Source organism: Odocoileus virginianus, chromosome 6 (genome assembly GCF_023699985.2).
Source record: "Odocoileus virginianus isolate 20LAN1187 ecotype Illinois chromosome 6, Ovbor_1.2, whole genome shotgun sequence".
Classification (NCBI taxonomy): Eukaryota; Metazoa; Chordata; class Mammalia; order Artiodactyla; family Cervidae; genus Odocoileus; species Odocoileus virginianus.
Genome location: NC_069679.1, coordinates 47484231 through 47504323, shown reverse-complemented (window position 1 = coordinate 47504323; position 20093 = coordinate 47484231). Strand labels below are relative to the sequence as shown.

The window sequence follows — 20093 nt, the reverse complement described above, 5'->3', positions numbered from 1 at the left end:
TGTCCATAGGATTCTCTAGGCAAGAATACTGGAGTTGGTTGCCATTTCCTTCTCCAGGGTATCTTCCTGATCCAGAGATAGAACACATGTCTCTTACATCTCCTGAATTGACAGGCAGGTTCTTTACCACCAGCGCCACCTGGGAAGCCCTTTCATGTTGTTCAGTTCAGTTGCTCAGTCGTGTCTGATTTTTTGCGACCCCTTGATCGCAGCACGCCAGGCCTCCCTGTCCATCACCAACTCCCGGAGTGTACTCAAATTCATGCCCATCGAGTCAGTGATGCCATCCAGCCATTTCATCCTCTGTTGGCCCCTTCTCCTTCTGCCCCCAATCCCTCCCAGCATCAAGGTCTTTTCCAATGAGTCAACTCTTCGCAAGAGGTGGCCAAAGTATTGGAGTTTCAGCTTCAGCATCAGTGCTTCCAATGAACACCCAAGACTGATCACCCCTAGGATGGACTGGTTGGATCTCCTTGCAGTCCAAGGGACTCTCAAGAGTCTTCTCCAACGCCACAGTTCAAAAAGCATCAATTCTTTGGTGCTCAGCTTTCTTCACAGTCCAACTCTCACATCCATACATGACCACTGGAAAAACCATAGCCTTGACTAGATGGACATTTGTTGGCAAAGTAATGTCTCTGCTTTTTAATATGCTGTCTAGGTTGGTCATAACTTTCCTTCCAAGAAGTAAGTGTCTTTTAATTTCATGGCTGCAATCACCATCTGCAGTGATTTTGGAGCCCCAAAAAATAAGTCTGACACTGTTTCCACTGTTTCCCCATCTATTTGCCATGAAGTGATGGGACAAGATGCCATGATCTTAGTTTTCTTTCTTTTTTAATTTAATTTAATTTTTTTTCTATTTTTATTAGTTGGAGGCTAATTACTTTACAATATTGTAGTGGTTTTTGTCATACATTGACATGAATCAGCCATGGATTTACATGTATTCCCCATCCCGATCATGATCTTAGTTTTCTGAATGTTGAGCTTTAAACAAACTTTTTCACTCTCCTCTTTCACTTTCATCAAGAGGCTTTTTAGTTCCTCTTCACTTTCTGCCATAAGGATGGTGTCATCCACATATCTGAGGTTATTGATATTTCTCCCGGCAATCTTGATTCCAGCTGGTGCTTCTTCCAGCCCAGCGTTTCTTATGATGTACTCTGCATATAAGTTAAATAAGCAGAGTGACAATATACAGCCTTGACATACTCCTTTTCCTGTTTGGAACCAGTCTGTTGTTTCATGTCCAGTTCTAACTGTTGTATGCTGACCTGCATATAGGTTTCTCAAGAGACAGGTCAGGTGGTCTGGTATTCCCATCTCCTTCAGAATTTTCCACAGTTTATTGTGATCCACACAGACAAAGGCTTTGGCATAGTCAATAAAGCAGAAATAGATGTTTTTTTGGAACTCTCTTGCTTTTTCGATGATCCAACAGATGTTGGCAATTTGATCTCTGGTTCCTCTGCCTTTTCTAAAACTAGCTTGAACATCTGGAATTTCACGGTTCATGTATTGCTGAAGCCTGGCTTGGAGAATTTTAAGCATTACTTTACTAGCGTGTGAGATGAGTGCAATTGTGCGGTAGTTTGAGCATTCTTTGTCATTGCCTTTCTTTGGGATTGGAATGAAAACTGACTTTTTTCAGTCCTGTGGCCACTGCTGAGTTTTCCAACCTTGCTGGCATATTGAGTGCAGCGCTTTCACAGCATCATCTTTCAGGATTTGAAATAGCTCAACTGGAATTCCATCACCTCCACTAGCTTTGTTCGTAGTGATGCTTTCTAAGGCCCACTTGACTTCACATTCCAGGATGTCTGGCTCTAGGTGAGTGATCACACCATCGTGATTATCTGGGTCATGAAGATCTTCTTGTACAGTTCTTCTGTGTATTCTTGCCACCTCTTCTTAATATCTTCTCCTTCTGTTAGGTCCACACCATCTCTGTCCTTTATCGAGCCCGTCTTTACATGAAAGATGTTGTTACTTGCTACCAAAGGCACAGAAACAAGTCCCACCATCTGTGATGCATTTTTTAAAAAAATAAAAGCACAGCCAGTTTACTTTTCCCCCAGAAGAACCAATATTTGGTTTTTCTTTCTTTTTCTTTTAAACAAAATTTTGGAAGGGTGACACCAGTTTCTTTCAAACTGGTGAATCATTTTAATGTTTGAATCATTTTAAAGGATTCAGAGGGACTATTTCTTTAATACTTGGAATAATTAAGAGATTATATAGTATGCACAGGAAAGACAAATAGCTTTAAAAAGAAAACCCTTCATCTCTTTTTCTTCTACCATCTCAAGGGCCTTAAGTCTCTACTAAAACAATAAAACATTTTAAGTGAGAAAGTTATCTTTAAATTTCAGATGTCTAGTAGATTGTGAAATAGAATTTTTTTTCATCTCCCTCATTTTATTTATTTTTTCTTTTTAATTGAGGGATAATTGCTTTACAGTATGTGTTGGTTTCTGCCATACATCAACATGATCAGCCATAGGTGTACATATGTCCCCTCCCTCCTGAACCTCCCTCCCACTTCCAACCCCATCCCATCCCTCTAGGTTGCCACAGAGCACCAGTCTGAGCTCCCTGAATCATAGAGCAAATTCCTTCTGCCTATCTATTTTACATAGATACTGCCAGATGTCTAAGCTGGGTTTAGAAAAGGCAGAGGAGCCAGAGATCAAATTGCCACCACCTGGGAAGCCCCATCAACATGCATGTACAAGTTTTCAGTTCTCTTGGGTGGAGTGGAATTCCATCTAGGAGTGGAATTGTTGGGTCATATAGTAACTATATCTTTTACATTTTGAGGAACTGCCAGGCTATTTTCCAAAGATACCACACCATTGTCACCCTGTTTATTTAACTTATACGCAGAGCACATCATGAGAAATGCCAGGCTGGACGAGTTACAAGCTGGAATCAAGATTGTGGAGAGAAATATCAACAACCTCAGATAAGTGGATGATACCATTCTAAAGGCAGAAAGTGAAGAAGAACTAAAGAACCTTTTGATGAGAGTGAAGAAGGAGAGTGAAAAAGCCAGCTTAAAGCTAAATATTAAAAAATGAAGATCTGGTCCCTTCACTTCATAGCAAATAGAAGGGGAAAAGGTGGAAACAGTGACAGATTTCCTCTTCTTGGGCCCTAAAATCACTGCTGATGGTGACTGCAGCCATGAAATTAGAAGACGATTGCTTCTTGGCAGGAAATCTATGACAAACCTAGGCAATGAAAGCAAAGACATCACTTTGCCAACAAAGATCCATATCGCCAAGGCTGTGGTCTTTCCAGTAGTCAGGTATATTGTGAAAGCTAGACCATAAAAAAGGCAGAGTGCCAAAGAATTGATACTTTCGAACTGTGGTGCTGGAGAAGTCTCTTGACAGTCCCTCGGACAGCACAGAGATCAAACCAGTCAATCTTAAAGGAAATCAACCCTGAATACTCATTGGAAGGACTGATGTTGAAGCTCTGATATTTTGGCTATCTCATGCAAAGAGACGACTAATTGGAAAAGATCCTGATGCCGGGAAAGATTGAAGACAGAAGGGAAAAAAGGCAACAGAGGATGAGATGGTTGTATGGCATCACCGATGCAATGGACATGAACTTGGGAAAGCTCCTGGAGATGGTGTGGGACAGGGAAGCCTGGTGTTCTGCAGCCCATGGGGTCTCAAAGAGTTGGACATGACTTGGCGACTTAACAATAGCAATCTATTTTACATATGGTAATGTATGTGTTTCCATGCTACTCTCTCCATTCATCCCACCCTCTCAATAGACTATTAAGTGCTATTATATTTTGTGAGAAAAGTATGTCACAGTACTGCTGTCACATCCATACATGGAAACACATTTCAGATACAACAACAGTCTAATTTCATGTGACATGAGGAGTCCAGACAAAGGTGTGATTGCAGAGGATGGGGAAATTGCTTACAGACCAAGTGACCAACCCTGAGCCCATCTTTAAAGGAAGGTTAATGTCCCATCAGTGACAACTGAGAAGGAAGGGACCGCTGGTCCACGCAGGAAAAAGTTGGGAAGGTTGGAGGAGTCTAGGCATATTTGTGTAATATTAAGTGAACCAGTTATGTTGGAGGTGGAATTCATGGCAGGAAGTAGAGATGTCTGGAAAAGCAAGCAGCTATGGAAGGTTTTGGTTGTTGAGTCTAGATCTTTCTTGTATGTAGTGGAAAGCCACGAAAGTCATTTGGATCCATCAAAAGCAAATGTTTTGTGAAAATCCGTGTTTAGCTGTGTTTGTCTGGATCGATGGCGGGGAACCGATGGGGTATTTATAGTGAAAGTGATAAAGACCCAGCCAAGGCAGTGGAAGAGGAGAAGATAGAATTCAAAATACAATACACACAAAAAACCTCAAAACGACATGGTGCCTCTCTAGGGAATCTACTGGCATCACAAGCCTTCAAAGGTTTTGGCTGGGACCCTGTTTGTTTGGAGCAGCCAAGTGGTCTAGGCAAACTTCTTTGTCTTTGCAGAGAAATATAATCATACATGGGCTTACTCTGACATTTTTATAGAATTAGCGCATGCCTAATTGAGAATTTCAGAGATTAAAAATTAGCCACATCAGGAACAGAGCATGGTAATGGTGTGAAAGGCTACTTCCTCCAGGGCAAGCATGAGCCAAGATTTAAAGATGCTCTTTGGGTCCACTGATGCTGAGAGATGCTGTTTGGGTCCTAAGTTTCCATGCTGCTGCTAAGTCACTTCAGTCGTGTCCAACTCTGTGCTATCCCATAGACAGCAGCCTACCAGGCTCCCCCATCCCTGGGATTCTCCAGGCAAGAACACTGGAGTGGGTTGCCATTGCCTTCTCCATAGGCTTCCACATATCTTCTTACTTGGCTCCCTGCTAAGCCATCAGTTTCTGGGTTTCCTCAGTTTCCTCCTCGAGAAATCTGTGTGATCAGCCCTAAAGTTAGTTTCGTTTTCATCCCTGCCATTGTGACATTGTTCTTGCCTACATCTTTAGCAATCGGACTAAGCAGTCACCTACTGCTTAGGTGGATTGTACCGGGATTCTAGTGAAATGAAGAGACACTAAAGGTAAGAGCTAATTATCTATTGAATACTTACAATGTACCAGGTCCTCTGCTAGATGAACGTTAAGTGCTTAACAAGGTATCTGGTACAGATGGGGCTCAATCAACATTCATTTCTTTTCTCCCTGCTATTAAATTATAGAGAGGACATGAGATGGTAGGGGGGAAAAAAAAGGAGCCAGAAGGGAGACGGGCAAGGAGAAACCCTGTCTTGTCTGAATGCAACATGCAGGTAACCCCCACCCTCTTGGAGCAGGAGGAGAAGCTGCTCCTCACCAACAAGTTAGGAAGAAGAGAAGTCTTCCCCACCTCAGAGCTCAGCTCCCCTCTGAGCAAGGGCCAGCAATTGAGGCCTGGGGAGAACTCAGAGGGATAACCCTGCTACTTTGCTACTTGCTGGCTGTCCTCTGTTCCCAAATCACCCTTCTGCTCAGAGGAAATTGTCTTGGAAAATGAGCCCTTCTTTAGCTTAGCTTTTCTTCCTTTGTATAATAATAGGTTCTGATTTTTTAATTTTTTTAGAGAGGGGGATTAACACTTGCATGAATTATACTCCAAGGAGATCTAGGTCTGAAGAAGCTGAGACATGGTTTCCTAGCAGAATTCTTCCTCTTTTGTGAGCCTGTAGACCCTATCGTCAGGGGCAGGGTCTCTTTCTCCCAAAGTCCTCCTCAAAACAACACACTCATCAGACAGAAGACTGCTATGGCTCTAGTCATATGAGAAGGGAACATATTCAGGCCCCAGAGTCTTAAATGCTGATGCAGTATAGAAAATAGAACCCATACTCAGGAGACCTGGATTCTAGTCTATGGTTTTACTGCTTTAAGACCTTGAGAAAATCATGTCACCCTTTGAGTCTTGGTCTCCTTGTGTACCACCTAGGAACCGCAAATGTTATCACAAAGTCTTGTCACAAAGTGGTGAGAATGGCAAGATAATCAGCACCCTTGCTGAGGTGTATAGTATTTGTGCTGATTCAATGGTTGGCCCCTATTCTTCCTCACATTTTTGCCTCCTTTCCCAAATTCAGTACTCTGGTCTTACTTTGATGTAGAAAGAGAAGGTAAGTTCTTTCAAAGAGAAAAGGCAGCAGGGCAGAGGCAGAGGGAGTGAGATGTCCATCTTCCTTCTGAAGGATTATCTCCTTGGCGGGTGGTCTCCGCTTTTCCCACTCTTTTTTTTTTTTAATATCAGATTCCATTCTTTTTCTATTTCAAGTACTACTTTGGAAACTCCAATGTCTTCACTTCCCTTTTGAGTTCTGGAACCCCAAACTAGGCTGTGTTCTCTAAGATTATATGTAGTGGGCAAAAAGATTTCTTTACAGAGTAATCTTGGCATTTTATCAAGTTCACAAAACTACAAGTAGTACTTTACATACTGTTTGCTAGAAGTGCTTTGTGGTTGGTCCCCCTTAGAGGAGAGGGCAATTGTAGATGTTTTCTAGAAAGACAGAGCCCCAGAACAGGTGGGAAATGCTCTCTTATGTATTGTGGTTTGGGGGCTAACAGGAGACCTTGAGAAAGAACTAAGTTTGGGTCCTAAATTTCTAGTCCACATTCCTGTTATTCCACTATACCATGAGCTCTTTGAGGGCAGGGATCAAGTTTTAGCCATTTTTGTATCCCCAGGATACAGCACATGGGGCATATAAATACATCTTTGCTAAGTGAACATGTGCGACAAATATCTCCCCAAATAAGGCAGAAAACTTGGAACCACAGACTCCTGGGAGCTGGCACCACCAGACTAGGGTATATAGGATCCCCAAATACAAGTTCTATCAGGGGGCAGCTACCAGTGACACTCAGGGGAGCACCAACAACAACAATACAAAAGGATTCTATGTGTGCTACTAGACTTCTGGTTCCAACCAAAGGGAGGAGACACATTGCACTGTGTCTCCCACTTATTACAACTAAACACTCTGAACAAGATACCAAAAAAAAAAAAAAGGCAATTAACTGAAGACTCTGAAAAGTGTAAAAGCAGGGGGTCTGGAGGGAAAATAAAAATATGATGAATGATCAATATGATAGCAGCCAGTTTCTTGAGATTTTTTCCCTGGATTTGACCTGTCCTTGACTGCTGTACAGTTATGAAACCGCATGGCAGTCATGGACAGCAGCAGCTCCAAGAAATAGCCCATTTTTCTGGTCAAATGACCTGAAAAATTGAACCCAATAATCCAGAGAGTGGGAGAAAACCCTGTTCTTTTTTCTCATTTTTAAATTTTTTAGCTCAGCCTTAAGGCCAGATGCAGCTCCCAAACTGTCCTGCTACCACCATGCCAGTTGCTCAGGTACCTAAAACCCCTGAGAGAAAACCTCTATCTCTGGATTGAGGAACTCAGAAAAATCTACATATTTTTTTAAAATTATTCAAAAATCTTTCCTGTGATGGAAAGAGTATGAGGGTAGTCCTCATTTTTTCTCTTATCACTTTGTTATGATTTTAAGAGGACCCAGAGTCTCATTACATACCATACAAAATGTCCAGATTACAATCTAAAGTTACCCAACATGGTAAGAAGCAGAAAAAAAAAATAAATTTCATTTATTAAGGAAATGGCAAGATTAATGTAATTGCTAGAAAAAAATCAAAGCAGCTATTATAACCATCCTTCGTGATGTAAAGGTAAACACTCTTGTAAAGAATGGAAAGCTAGAACTTCTCAGTTAAAAAAACAAAAACAACTTTTTAAACAGAACCAAATGGAAATTTTAAAACTGGGAAATACATGAAATAAAAATTCACTTGATAGATTTAATATAGAAGGCGAAAGAAGAAAGTATCAGTAGGCTGAAAGAGATAAATAGAAATTATTCAATCTGAAGAACAGAGAGAAAATGTTTGAAAAATAATGAATAGAACCTCAGGAATCTGTGGGAAGATATCAGATGGTCTAACATCCATGCCTTTGGTGTTCTCAAGAAAGAGGTTGGTAGAGAAAAAATATTTGTAAAAATAATAGCTGAAGATGTCCCCAGTTTGGTGAAAGGCAGAAATTTACAGATTCTCCACAAACAGGATAAACTTAAAGAAAACTGAACATCCTTTCCTACCATCTTACCCACCAATGCCCTCCTTCTTGCCTGCCTGGACCCTAAACACATCTGAGTTCTTGATCCTGGTGCCAGGGAAGGAGCACATAAATATAAGACACTTGGGAGATGATTAATCCTGGCTCACTGACTCAAGTGTGAGACCCAGGGAAAACTAGGTCCTCTGCCTAATCCTCAGTTCCTCATCTGGAAAATCTCAGGCTTGAACTAATGGTCTCCTGGTTTCCCTTCCAGCACTAAGATATCCATTAGCAGTTCTTATGTAGACTTTTCTATTCAAAAATTATTTATCAAACCCAATACTGTGAAACAAGAGACCGTCGTCCTCCCAGGAATTTTGCACCCTCTGTAATGACTGAAATGGAGATGCTCACTGAACAGAACTAAAACTGAAGTTTCAAAGCAACCAGGATGGAGGTCGACTTTCCCCAGCCGCTTCCTAACAACATCTCAAGCACCTTGGAAAGGCTGGAATTCATTGCAAAGGAGAGGAAGCGCCATAGAAAACTTTTGCTCCCAATAAATTCATTTCAAACGTCAGCTTTTTCAGATGCTAAAAAATGGAATGGAATGTCCCCATTGCCTTGGATTCCCAGGGTAACATCAAGTCTGTCAGAAAACATTTAATTTACCATGCCTGTAAACACAGCGATAACTGTCACTTGTGTAGCATCTTACAGTTAATAGAATAGGTCTCATTTCACCCATTTTCTCATTTCATCCTCACAACCACCACCTTCTCAGGTAGGTGAGAGCAGTCACCTCCTGTTTTCTCATAGAAAACAGTCTGAGAGGTTTTACCCCAGACCATCCAGCACTAAGCTGGAGAAAGCGCCAACAGTCTGGCACCCAATTCTGTGCTCTTTTCCCACACCAACAATCAGAGGCCCTGGGTAGTGCCAGAGTCAAGCTGTGAGCTACAGCTCCTGGGAGCAGGGCCAGTTACCCTACTTTAGGAGGGCAGGATGTAGTAGATTAGATCCTCTGGGCTCATTCCTCCCAAGAGGAACACAGTGTTGAGAGTCAGTGCCAAGATGTGCTGTCCCTTTCCCATCCTCTCATTTGCCTCCAGCCAGGCTGTTTGGCTGGAGAGGCTCTCTGGTATGAGACACACAGAGTTCTCCATCCCCACACCCTGCATATGAAGGCTCTTTTGCAAAAGTCCTTTCTTCCCTCCCTCCAGGGCCTGTGAACGCCCTTGCTAAGTCAAGTAGGCTTGGGGATTGGTGCTTGCTTCTTCAGGTTTTACCATTGGGGAGTTTTGAAGGGCTTTGCTGCGTGGCCTTGTCATCTGCTCCTCCCCACCATGGAATTCTGTCCCCTCGCATTCCTGCACGTTCTATTCAGCCTCCAGGCTGCATTGATGTACTCAGAGGTCTTCTTTCCCTCCCTGCATGAGCCATTTTCAGCTCATTTATTTCATACATTTCATTTTCAAGAAAAAAATACAAAGTAGTCTGCTTTGAGTGTGAATACTGAGTCATTGCGTACTGTCATTTCAGAACAAAAAGAAGTCAAAATGTGGGTGGGCTCATTTCATTTGCAAAGGAAGAGACCTCCTCTTCTTTGTTTTACCCTGAATGGCTCATTCAACCTGAATCAAAGCTGAGTAGTCTTGGCCTTGGAATAGGAGGCTGGTGTGCGGGAGCAGGGGGGCGGGAGGGGGGGTGCGGTGCGGCGAGTTGGAGGAGTGGAGTGTAGGCACCACACAAGCTGAGATCATGGGCCCAACCCCCTGGAACCACATCCATGAGGCATGAAGAGAGCAGAGGGACTGAGGAAATAGAGTAGTCGAATGGTGCTATGCAAAGCCCTTGCTCATCTCTGGTCCTGGTTCTTCCCTCTGTAAAAACTTCAAAAGGCTCACATGAGTGGGCTGGGAAAGGACCTCAGGTACACAACTCTTCTGTAACTATGTCCCTGGATCCGTGTGCTTTCTACCTGAGCACTGGAGTCTGGACTCAGGAAATGAGGTTTGATGCTCACCTGTTTAGGTGCCTGGACAGGTGGAGAGAGGAGGTTTTGGTAACAGACTAAGGTCTGGATCCCACCTCTGCCTCTTCTTGGCTATGTGGCCGTGGAATAAGTAAACTGAGTCTCAGTGTTTTTGTTCGTAAAAAGGGAATAGTAGTACTTATCTTGATAAGTCCTTGTGAGGATAAAAATGTAACCTTTGTGAAGTGCCTTAGCACAATGCTGCTGACGTTTTCTCTTGGACTTCCCTGACTCACATGCGGACAGTGGGACAGTGGTCAGTTTGGCTTGGTGGCTTTGGGCAGCCATTTAATCTCCCTTAATTTCTTCTTCAGTAAAATGGGTTAATATATGCTTCACAAGAGGATCATAAGCATTAGAAATGATGGCGTGAAGAATCCAGCACACTTCTGGGGCACTGTGGCTCCTTAAATGGTTGCAATTATTTACCTTAGAGGTCACTGTCAGGGTCCAATGCCCCTAAAAAGGGGTCCCTGGGAAGATTGCAGCAGTTCTTAGAGCTAACGTCGGAGGCTAGAGGCTGGATCAAGACAGGAGATACCAGCAGATTTTGAGACAGAGTAGATGGGATCAGGGTGCCGTCAGCTGGAGCCAGTACCCAGAGGTGTGGGGCAGGGTGCTCAGGGAGCATGGTACCTGGCAGGACACTTGCCCCCTATGGCCAGAGAGGCTGCTCCACACCCTTGGTTATGCAGCTGTTTCTTCCACAGTCTCGGGCTCAAGAAGTCTTCCTGCTGCGTCCACAGGCCTCACTCAGAATGCAGGCTGCCAGACAGGCTTCTTTAGGGGTTTAGAAATCATAATGCAACACCCAGGTATAGCAGCTCTAACCATGGGGACCTGGGTCACTAAAAAAACCCATAAGCATAAATACATTCCTTTGGGGGAAGGAGCACCTTTTGTCTTTTTTCTGGTGGAAGCTGGGATCTCTGGGGTTTTGGTCATGCTGGGTTGTCTAATGAGTCACAGACCCCTTGAGGTTCCAACACAAGGGGCCTTGGGATTCATGATGAACACTCTACCACTCTGAAAGAGCAATGAGATTCATCTCTCCAGTCCTTCCTTTCATCAAAAGTTTTAGTTGTACCCCCTGGAGGACCAGCTCTTTGTGGTTCTCCCAAGAAAACCACAACCAAACAATCTGCTAAAAAAAAACACAAAGTTCTCAGTACTTCTACTTGCATCATTGTTCAGTCTGGAACATCCTCTCCATTCATCAAAATCCTCCCTATACATAAGACCCAGCTCCAATCTTAACTCTTCCAAGAAGCCCTTTAATATCTTTTCAGCCCACAGCAGTTATCCTTGCCTTAAAATGCAGTCATGCCACCATTTTTTTTTTTTTTTTTCTGGATAGCCCCCTATTCCATGGCTTTGTTAACATCTGCCTTTATTTAACTTTTTTCTTTATGAATGTTGGTTTTCTCTATCTTTCCTCATGTCTTACTTCCAAATAGTCACCAAAGACCATTGATTGTGCCTCTCAGCAACATCTCAAATCCATCCACTTCCATCTGCCTCTCAAGGCCATTTTCTGGTTCAGGCCACCATGCAACAGCCTCCTAAGTGGTCTCCCTACCTCTAGACCTGGCCCTCCAATCCATTCTGTACCCTGAGGCTAGAGGACTCTTTCTAAAATACAGCTGTGCCACAAGCACTTGATCCCACTAGCCTCAAGATAGAATATAAACTCTCTAACAGGCCTTTCACAGTCCAGCCCGCCTTTCCAATCACATTTCTCAATATTCCCCACCCCTCTCTTTCACCGCCGTCACAGAGGCCTGTCCTACTCTGGTCATGATGAATCCTTCTCAGCTCCTCATGCATACTCCTTGGGACATTCTATCTGGATTAGTCTTCCTTTCCACCCTCCATGCACCTCACACAGCACTCAGTCTTCAATCTTCAGGCCTCCTCTTCAGTGTTATCTCACCCACTAAGCCGTAACCCTCCCCCTAAAGCCCCAGTCCAGGTGACATGCCTGGAGTACCTTGTCCCCTCCCTCTCAGGGCACTTTTAATTCTATTTTGTAGTTGCCTGTTCACTGGCCTCTGTCCTCCACCGGACTGTAAGCAATTTCAGAGCAGGAAGCATATCTGTACAGTTTACCGTTGTATCCCCAGTCTTGGACCCAGCATCTACATTTAGTAGAAGCTCAATAAATAATTTTTTTAACAGATGAATGAAAGGAAGACTGAATCTGTACATCCACATCTTCAAGGGCAGCAACCATTTCTTATGCTTCTCTTCAGGACCTCGTTCAGGACCCTGTGCATTCTAGGTACAAAGGAAAGGAGGTAATTATTTGCTGTGAGCAAAAAAGCCTCGTTATTTAAATAGCACACTCCTCTGTTTCGTGAAGTTTCCCCCTCTCCAGATGGAAGGCTTTTGAACTACATGCCAGCAGGGATGCAGCTGACAATGCAGTGACCTAAATCTGCCTACAGGGGAACTGGACACACAGCATCCCCTGCCAGGACTGGGATACCCACAGAATTCAAGGCCACTAGAAACTGAATGGGCCACTCCTCCACAGAGGAGCAGAAAAACCCTTGACAGAGTCCAGAAACTCACATTCTAGTCCTGGTTCCTTCCTTATTCATGGGACAACAGGCAAATTACTTAGCCTCCCTAGAGTTCAGTTTCCTCATTTGTAAAATGTAGAAAGGGGGAAGGGCCAATTATGTATCTTCACTTATAACTCTGAATTTCATTCTATGAAAAACCATGTCACCACATTCTTACCTGAGGTGAAGAAGAATCAAGATGTTTCCAACCTAAAGATCAGGACACCCGTACCATTTCAAACAAGGTGTTTTGTAATCATAATCGTATCCATTGTATGAGGCTTTGAACTTGGTAGTGAGCTTTCATAATTTTCATTCTTTTAGGTAACTGACAGAGGCAACCATATGGGTATGTCAGTGTCTCTTCTCTTCCTCTTCCTTGTCAACTTTATTAGAAACAGCAATATGCTCAGTTAAAAAGAATATTCCCCAACCCCCCTTACAGCTAGAATGACCATGTGACTGAAGGTCTAGCCAACAAGATGAAATGAGCAGAAGTCACATATAGCATCCAGAATATATTCCTCAAGGGAGAGAAGACACCTTTTGTGCTTTTTCTCCTCTCTTCTATGCTGGATGAATGAGAATAAGATGACTAGAACTTGGCAGCCATGGTGTACCATGAGGTGATGTGCTAAGAATGTTGGAGCAAGAAGACAAAAGGAGCATTTGTTTCTGATTCCTGGAGCCATCATCCCAGCTCTCGGCCAATTCTGTTGGATCTCTTTTCCGTAAGAGAGAAATAATTCCTATCTTGTTTAAGCTAGTATTTGCATTTTCCTGTCACATGTAAACAAACCTAATCCTGATTGATAAAGTGATCATCTGTTTTATGAAAGATCCTGTACTAAGTACTGTAGGGAATGCAGACATACATAAGATTTTGACACACAAGACTTAGGCAAGAAGTTTCTGTCTGGGTAAGAAGAAAGGTTTGGTTTTGTAGGTCCATGTGGGCATGAAAAGAATTTACGGGAGTCGAGACCAGAGAATGTAATGAAAGGAGTTTGACTGCCAGGCCAAAGAGGTTGGATTTGATCCTATGACAGACAAACAAGTAGATGACCTTGCCCCCAATGCAAATAAAGAAATCCATGTCTAGGTTACAGGACTTGCCTAAGGTCACCCAGCCAGGGAGTGACAGAGTCAATCTCAATTCTCTTGACACTTAGTCTGGTCTCATCCTGCAATTCTGTTCCGCATTTGAAAGGATCTGGAGCAGCAAGAGTAGAAATGGAGGTTTTACACTTTGACATAGCCAGGGAATTGAAGTGTGTACTACTCCAATTGCCGCCAACCCTCCCTACCCCTGCCCCAAACCTCTAAGAAAGAACTTTGGGAACTGCCAGAACTCTAGGATCCAGACTACCTTGAAGTCTGAGGACCCTTTCTGGGCCCCCTGGTTAGCCACCTCTGTGAGGCTACCTTGGCCAGGGTGCTCCTTTACTGCGTAGTAAGCCCCTCCCCAAGTGTCAGGTACAGTGCTGCCTGCTCTTTATACATTATCTGATTACTCTGATTTATTTGAGCCTAATAAAGTTATAATGTCCATTCCTGTTTTACAGATGAAGATGAAGAAACAGAGGCTCAAGAAATAAAGTCACCTACCCAATGTTGCTCAGTTGACGGCAAAGTTGAGGTAAAAAGCCATGTTTGTTCAATTCCATAGACCTGTTCTGAGCCCACATTCTAACATTTCCCCAGTCTCTGCCCAAGCATGGAACAGTCTCCTGTTCCTGCTCAGATTCCAAGGACTTACCTGGTTTGATGGCTTGACCAGCACTAAGAATCTGCCAGATTCCAGCTGTGCTCATTCCACCTGCATCAGCAGCCGGCATCTCATCCAGGAGTCACACCACCATGCTCTGCATCTGACCCTGTCTGGATGAGGGATCTCCTGGGAGAGAGTGGACCCACAGATGCCCAGTCTTCTGTGAGGGCTCTCAATCTTGTCTGGTCATGGGGCAGGGATATCGGAGTCCTCCCATTCTAGGTACTAGAGTTCACAAATTCCAGCGAACTGTTTCATGGGATCAGGGACACTTCGTTCTTTGTGTCCATCCTGTGACTGTCATGGTTAGAATGCATTTGTTCTGATTTGCACTGACATTCAGTCAATAAACAACTGGTCATTGGAACTGAATCTCCTATCACTGCCAGCATTTGCAAAGCTGAGTTTCATTTTGCTGGTCATCCAGTGTGTGTCTTTCCAGTAATGTGGTATGTCCAGTGTTCCAACATGAACCACATATTCCCCTAAGCTGACCACCTTGGCTTTCTTCTGGAAATTTCACCAGAAACACCCTGAGATACTGGAGCCTGCAAAGCTGAAGGCAACGGGTAGACCTTGGTCCCTCGGCATCCTGTGCCTAAGTATGAGGGACAAGCCCTATGCCAGGCTTTGTCCTAGGCCATCACATGTCCACCCCATTCTTGTCTTACACAACCTCCCTTTCCTCTGGCCAAACCATTGCTGTTTCTTTCCAAGCTCAGTCTAAGATTCTCACCCCTACACATGCTCCTCGAATCAGGCTGAAGACAGAATATGTTCACCTTATTTTACTATGACTAGATATATCAGTGATATATCAGACTTAGCCAAAGTCTAGCAGATTTTAATAGTTATTAATAGAATATTCATTCCTTATAAACACTATAATCAATATTCCTATTCTCTCATGCACCACTTAAAGTATCTGAAATCAGACATGAAAGAGTAATTTAAATTTGTTGAAGACAAAGCTTTCTCTTCATTTTATTTTTTAAAATGTTTATTTTATATTGGAATATAGCTGATTAGCAATATTGTGGTAGTTTCAGGTGTATAGCAAAGTGATGCAGTTACACATATACATATATTTATTCTTTTTTCATTTAGGTTATTACAGAGTATTGAGCAGAGTTCCCTGTGCTATATGGTAGGTCCCTGTTGGTTATCTATTTTAAATATAACAGTGTGTACATGTCAATCCCAAACTCCCAATCTATCCTTCCCCTCTACCCATACCCCCAGTATCTATAAATTTATTCTGTTAGTCTGTTTCTGTTTTGTAAATAAGTTCGTTTGTGTTATTTCTAATTAAATACCACATAAGAATGATTTCATATGATATTTGTCTTTGTCTGTCTGACTTACTTCACTTGGTATGATAATCTCCAAGTTCATCCATGTTGCTGAAAATGGCATTATTTCATCCTTTTTAATGACTGAGTAATATTCTACTGTATAAATGTACCACATCTTCTTTATTCATTCATCTGATAATGAATATTTCTTCCATGTCTTGGCTATTGTATATAGCAATGAACATTTGGGTACATATATCCTTTCAAACAATGTTTTTCTCTGGGTATATACCCAGGAGTGGGATTGCTAGATTATACAGTAGCTCTGTTTTTAATTTTTTAAGAAACTTTCATAAGTTTTCCATAGTGGCTGTACCAATTTACATTCCCACCAACAGTGTAGGAGGGTTCCCTTTTCCCCACACCCTCTCCAAACATTTATTTTTTGTAGACTTTTTGATGATGGCCATTCTGACTGGTGTGAGGTGATATCTTATTGTTATTTTGATTTACCTTTCTCTAATAATTAGCAATGTGGAGCATCTTTTCGTGTGCCTCTTGGTCATGTGTATGTCTTCTCTGAAGAAATGTCATTTAGATTTTCTGTTGGTTTTTTTATTGTGCTGTTTGTTTTAGCATATATGGAACTGCATGAGCTGTTTATAAATTTTAGAGATTAACCACTTGTCAGTTGCTTTGTTCGCAAATATTTTCTCCCATTCTGTGGGTTGTCTTTTTGTTTTATTTATGGTTTCCTTTGCTGTGCACAAGCTTTTGAGTTTAATTAGGTCCCATTTATTTATATTATTTCCATTACTCTAGGAGACAGATCAAAAAAAATATTGCTAAGATTTATGTCAAATAGTATTCTGCCTCTGTTTTCCTCTAAGTCTTTTATAGTATCTGGTCTTGCATTTAGGTCTTTAATCCATTTTGAATTTATTTTTGTATATGGCATTAAAGGATGCTCTAATTTCATCTTTTTACATGTAGTTGTCCAGTTTTCCTAGCACCATTTATTGAAGAGACTGTCTTTTCTCCATTGAATAGTCTTGCCTCCTTTGTTGTAGATTAATAGACCATAGGTGAGTGGGTTTATTTCTGGGCTTTCTATCCTGTTCTGTTGATCTATATTTCTGTTTTAAATTTGTTCATAACAAGGTTTTCTGAAGATATAAGCAGATTTTGTCAGATGCAGAAGCACATGCAATTCTCACAAACACATGTTGTAGCATGGTCAAAATAATCATTAAACCTTGTCGACATTCTTAGAGTTTTTACACAATCCTCATAACCTATCACTGTCACCAATAAGTGACAGCCAGTTAAGTAGTTGAATCCACATGATTAGCAAAGGCTCATTACTTCACTGGCTACAGCAGTTTCAAGAAAATCATGCTGTAAGTGTTTTGTGGACAGCAATATGTTGCATTTATATACCTTTCTACACCCTTATACACCCAGCTGAGGGACACAAAAGGAACTCTGAAATCTGTGCCACTTCACATGTACTCGCTTCTCTTTTAGCCAAGCAACAGCAGAGTTTGGCCTAAGTAAGGCTGGGATCCAGGCCCAGTTTACCTCTTAATAGTGTGTGATCTCTAGTAGGTCAATACTCTCTGAACCTCAGGTTTTACATTTGTAAAATGGAAATGATACCAATGCCTGCCTTATCTGAGGCTAACCAAGGATGAGAAATCCCTGATAGGCCATGAAGCAACACTCAAAGGCCCTAAGACAACAGTCAAATATCAGTCATCTTTTCACACACATTCACTTCTCACTTTGCGCCTGTCAAATGACCCTTCCCCTCTGCAGTGGCAGGGCTTCTCGGCCCGGTCCTTTCTCACCTTTCTCTCATGAGCCATTGGCCTGAAGTCTGGGAACAAACTGGTTGTCTCTGGGGAGAAAGGGGCTAAAGGAAGGCAGTCAAGCCCCCGATGCCTCCACTGCCCATGAGCCCTCTCCCAGGCCCCAGCCACCTGACTCCCCCCAGTACAAGTGTGTTACCCAAACACCTGTGGAGGGAACCCCTGCCTCCACCCCAGCCCTGGGCTGAGTAAGCACTAGGGCAAGCAGAAGAGGCTTGTCATCTGGCTGAGGCCAGAACTCAGATGCACAGGTAAGCCACAGTCCAGAACAAAACGGCACATGGTCAGGTGCCAAGGGAGTGGGAAAAACAGAAGGAGAGTCCCGGAGTCTCTGTTTGCGGACACTGGCAATTCTTGCAGCGCTCTGTGGCTGCAACAAGCCGAGAGACAGGACGTGCACCACCTGCCTCTTCCTCAGCCCCGCTCTGGAGGCCCCCCTCTGCCCTGTCCCTCATGACCCCACCACCGTCCCCCTCACTGGCCTAGAGGAGCCACGAGGTCAGGCAGTGGACCGCTCCCTTGCCACACATGCCAGGCTGCACCCAGAGGCTGTCCCCAGTGAGCACCTACTGAATTGAGCAGACGAGAACAGAGCAGGTGGACAGCACTAGGGGCTCGTCCTCTGGCCTTGCTGCTGCTGCTGCTAAGCCGCTTCAGTCGTGTCCGACTCTGTGCGACCCCTTAGACGGCAGCCCGCCAGGTGGAGGCCTGCAAAAGAGCGTGCAGGAGGGACCCTGTCCTGGGAAGGAGGTTGCCTAGGCTCTTGTGGGAGGAGCTCCCTAGAAAGAGAAAAAGGGAAATTCATCAATACCCCATGAATTACCTTGAGAGCAGTGCTGTTTAGAAAAGAAGCCTGGAAACTGAAATTCCTGAGAGCAGCAGCTAAGCCAGGGAGCACGCTACTCCCCTGTGTCAGAGGTGAGAGTGTAGAGCTGAGGCTCTATTCCTAAGTCCTGTCTGCACGGCCTTCCCACTGCTGGCCACCAGGGCTGCTTCCTGGACTGCAGGTGGACTGAGTGCTCCTTCCTGCCACTTTGCTGGGTCGGGGTGGGGCTCATCTGTGAGTTTGAAGGGCCCTGGCATTCTTGGAGAAAGGTGGCCTGCTCACCAGGCCCTGTTCTTTCCTGACCTTCTGCCAAGAATAGATGAACGCTTTCTCTGAACTGTTAAGTCCCTTATCTGATTTGGAAGCATGAAGGCAATATTAAGATAGAGAGCTACTGTATGCAGATGCCTGTCTCTTTTTGTACTATATTTACAGAAAGGAACTGCTTTGGCTTTTAGAGTGAAGTGTGATGTTAAGAGTTTGTTGCTGCTACTGCTACAGTTCACCACCCAAGCAATAAAAACAAATTGGAAATACTCAAATGTCAATAACACCATCAAATTGCTTTAAAATATATCATAGGCCCCCCCACTTCAGCTGTCATTTTTTAAATCCTTGGAAGAATGGAGAACTTTCTGAGTTTCTAATGCTTGACAACATGGTGTCCACCTTTCCTTTCCAAACTCTCCCATCGGGGCTTCGCAAGTACCTTTAATTTCAACAGTGTGGGGTGAGACTAGCTTACTGTGTGGCCTTGGGCAAGTCCCTGATGGCAGGATCTCTAGGTTTCTCTTCCACTCTGGAGCCCCTTTCAGTTCCATGAGTCTTTAACCAGTGATCCCATTAGGAAACAATGCAGTTCCTAGAATTATAGGTCTTCAGGGAGCACAGTCCACTTCTGGCTGAACTGTTCCCAACACTGCTGCTTACACAGAGGTTCCAAACTTTCAAGCCTCAATAATGACTCCAAAGAATTCAGCATTTTCTTCTGTACCAAATGACTGCCGGAACCACAGGGGCCCTGGACAGGCCTTAGCTGGCCCAGCAGGAAGAAGGAAATTGACCTTCTGCCCTCCTCCCAAGCTCACTCTTTCAGTGGCCTCCTGGGTTGCCTCCTCTGGATCCCTCTTCACAGCCCCAACACCCCACAAATCCAGGCCCTTGGACAGCCAACAGCTGCCCACTCTGTGGGTCTTCTCCGGCCCTCTCCTCTCCTGACTGCTAAGAAACTCCTTCTAGAGGGTCTGCACTTAAGTGGGAAGGAGACTTCTGACTAACTCACACTCAGATTCGATGCTTCCTCAGGAATGGAAATAGGGATGTCTCATAGGAGAAAAAAGCCATTACACTCCCACAGAAATCAGTTTTGAAGAGTTGAATTTGAGGCATCAAAGATGAACCAAGAGAGGGAGATGTTTTGTGGCGCAGAAGGCTTCCAACACCAAATTTCTGGGTTTGGGTTTGGCTCTATCTTGTCTTTAAAAATTGTGTGCTCTTGGGAAATGTATCTAACCACTCTGAAATCCGACTTTTATGACTGTAAAATAGCTCTGGAGCCTCTGACCTACGCCCACTCAGTCATGTGAGAGCGCTTGCGAACTGTAAAGCTCAGCACA

The 20093-nt window shown here is 43.5% G+C and overlaps 1 long non-coding RNA gene across 2 annotated transcripts in view; it reads left to right on the top strand.

Moving 5' to 3' along the window:
• Positions 1 to 15835, top strand: part of LOC139035639 (uncharacterized) — a 61863-nt gene extending 46028 nt beyond the window's left edge. Inside the window, exons 8-10 of one of the 2 annotated variants that reach the window (XR_011488285.1) lie at positions 12326 to 12444; positions 14280 to 14353; positions 15593 to 15835. This is a non-coding gene — a long non-coding RNA (uncharacterized lncRNA). Of the gene's footprint in view, positions 1 to 12325; positions 12445 to 14279 lie in introns of both variants that reach the window. The other variant, XR_011488283.1, reaches the window with a different exon arrangement.
• The last annotated feature ends 4258 nt before the right edge of the window (positions 15836 to 20093 follow it).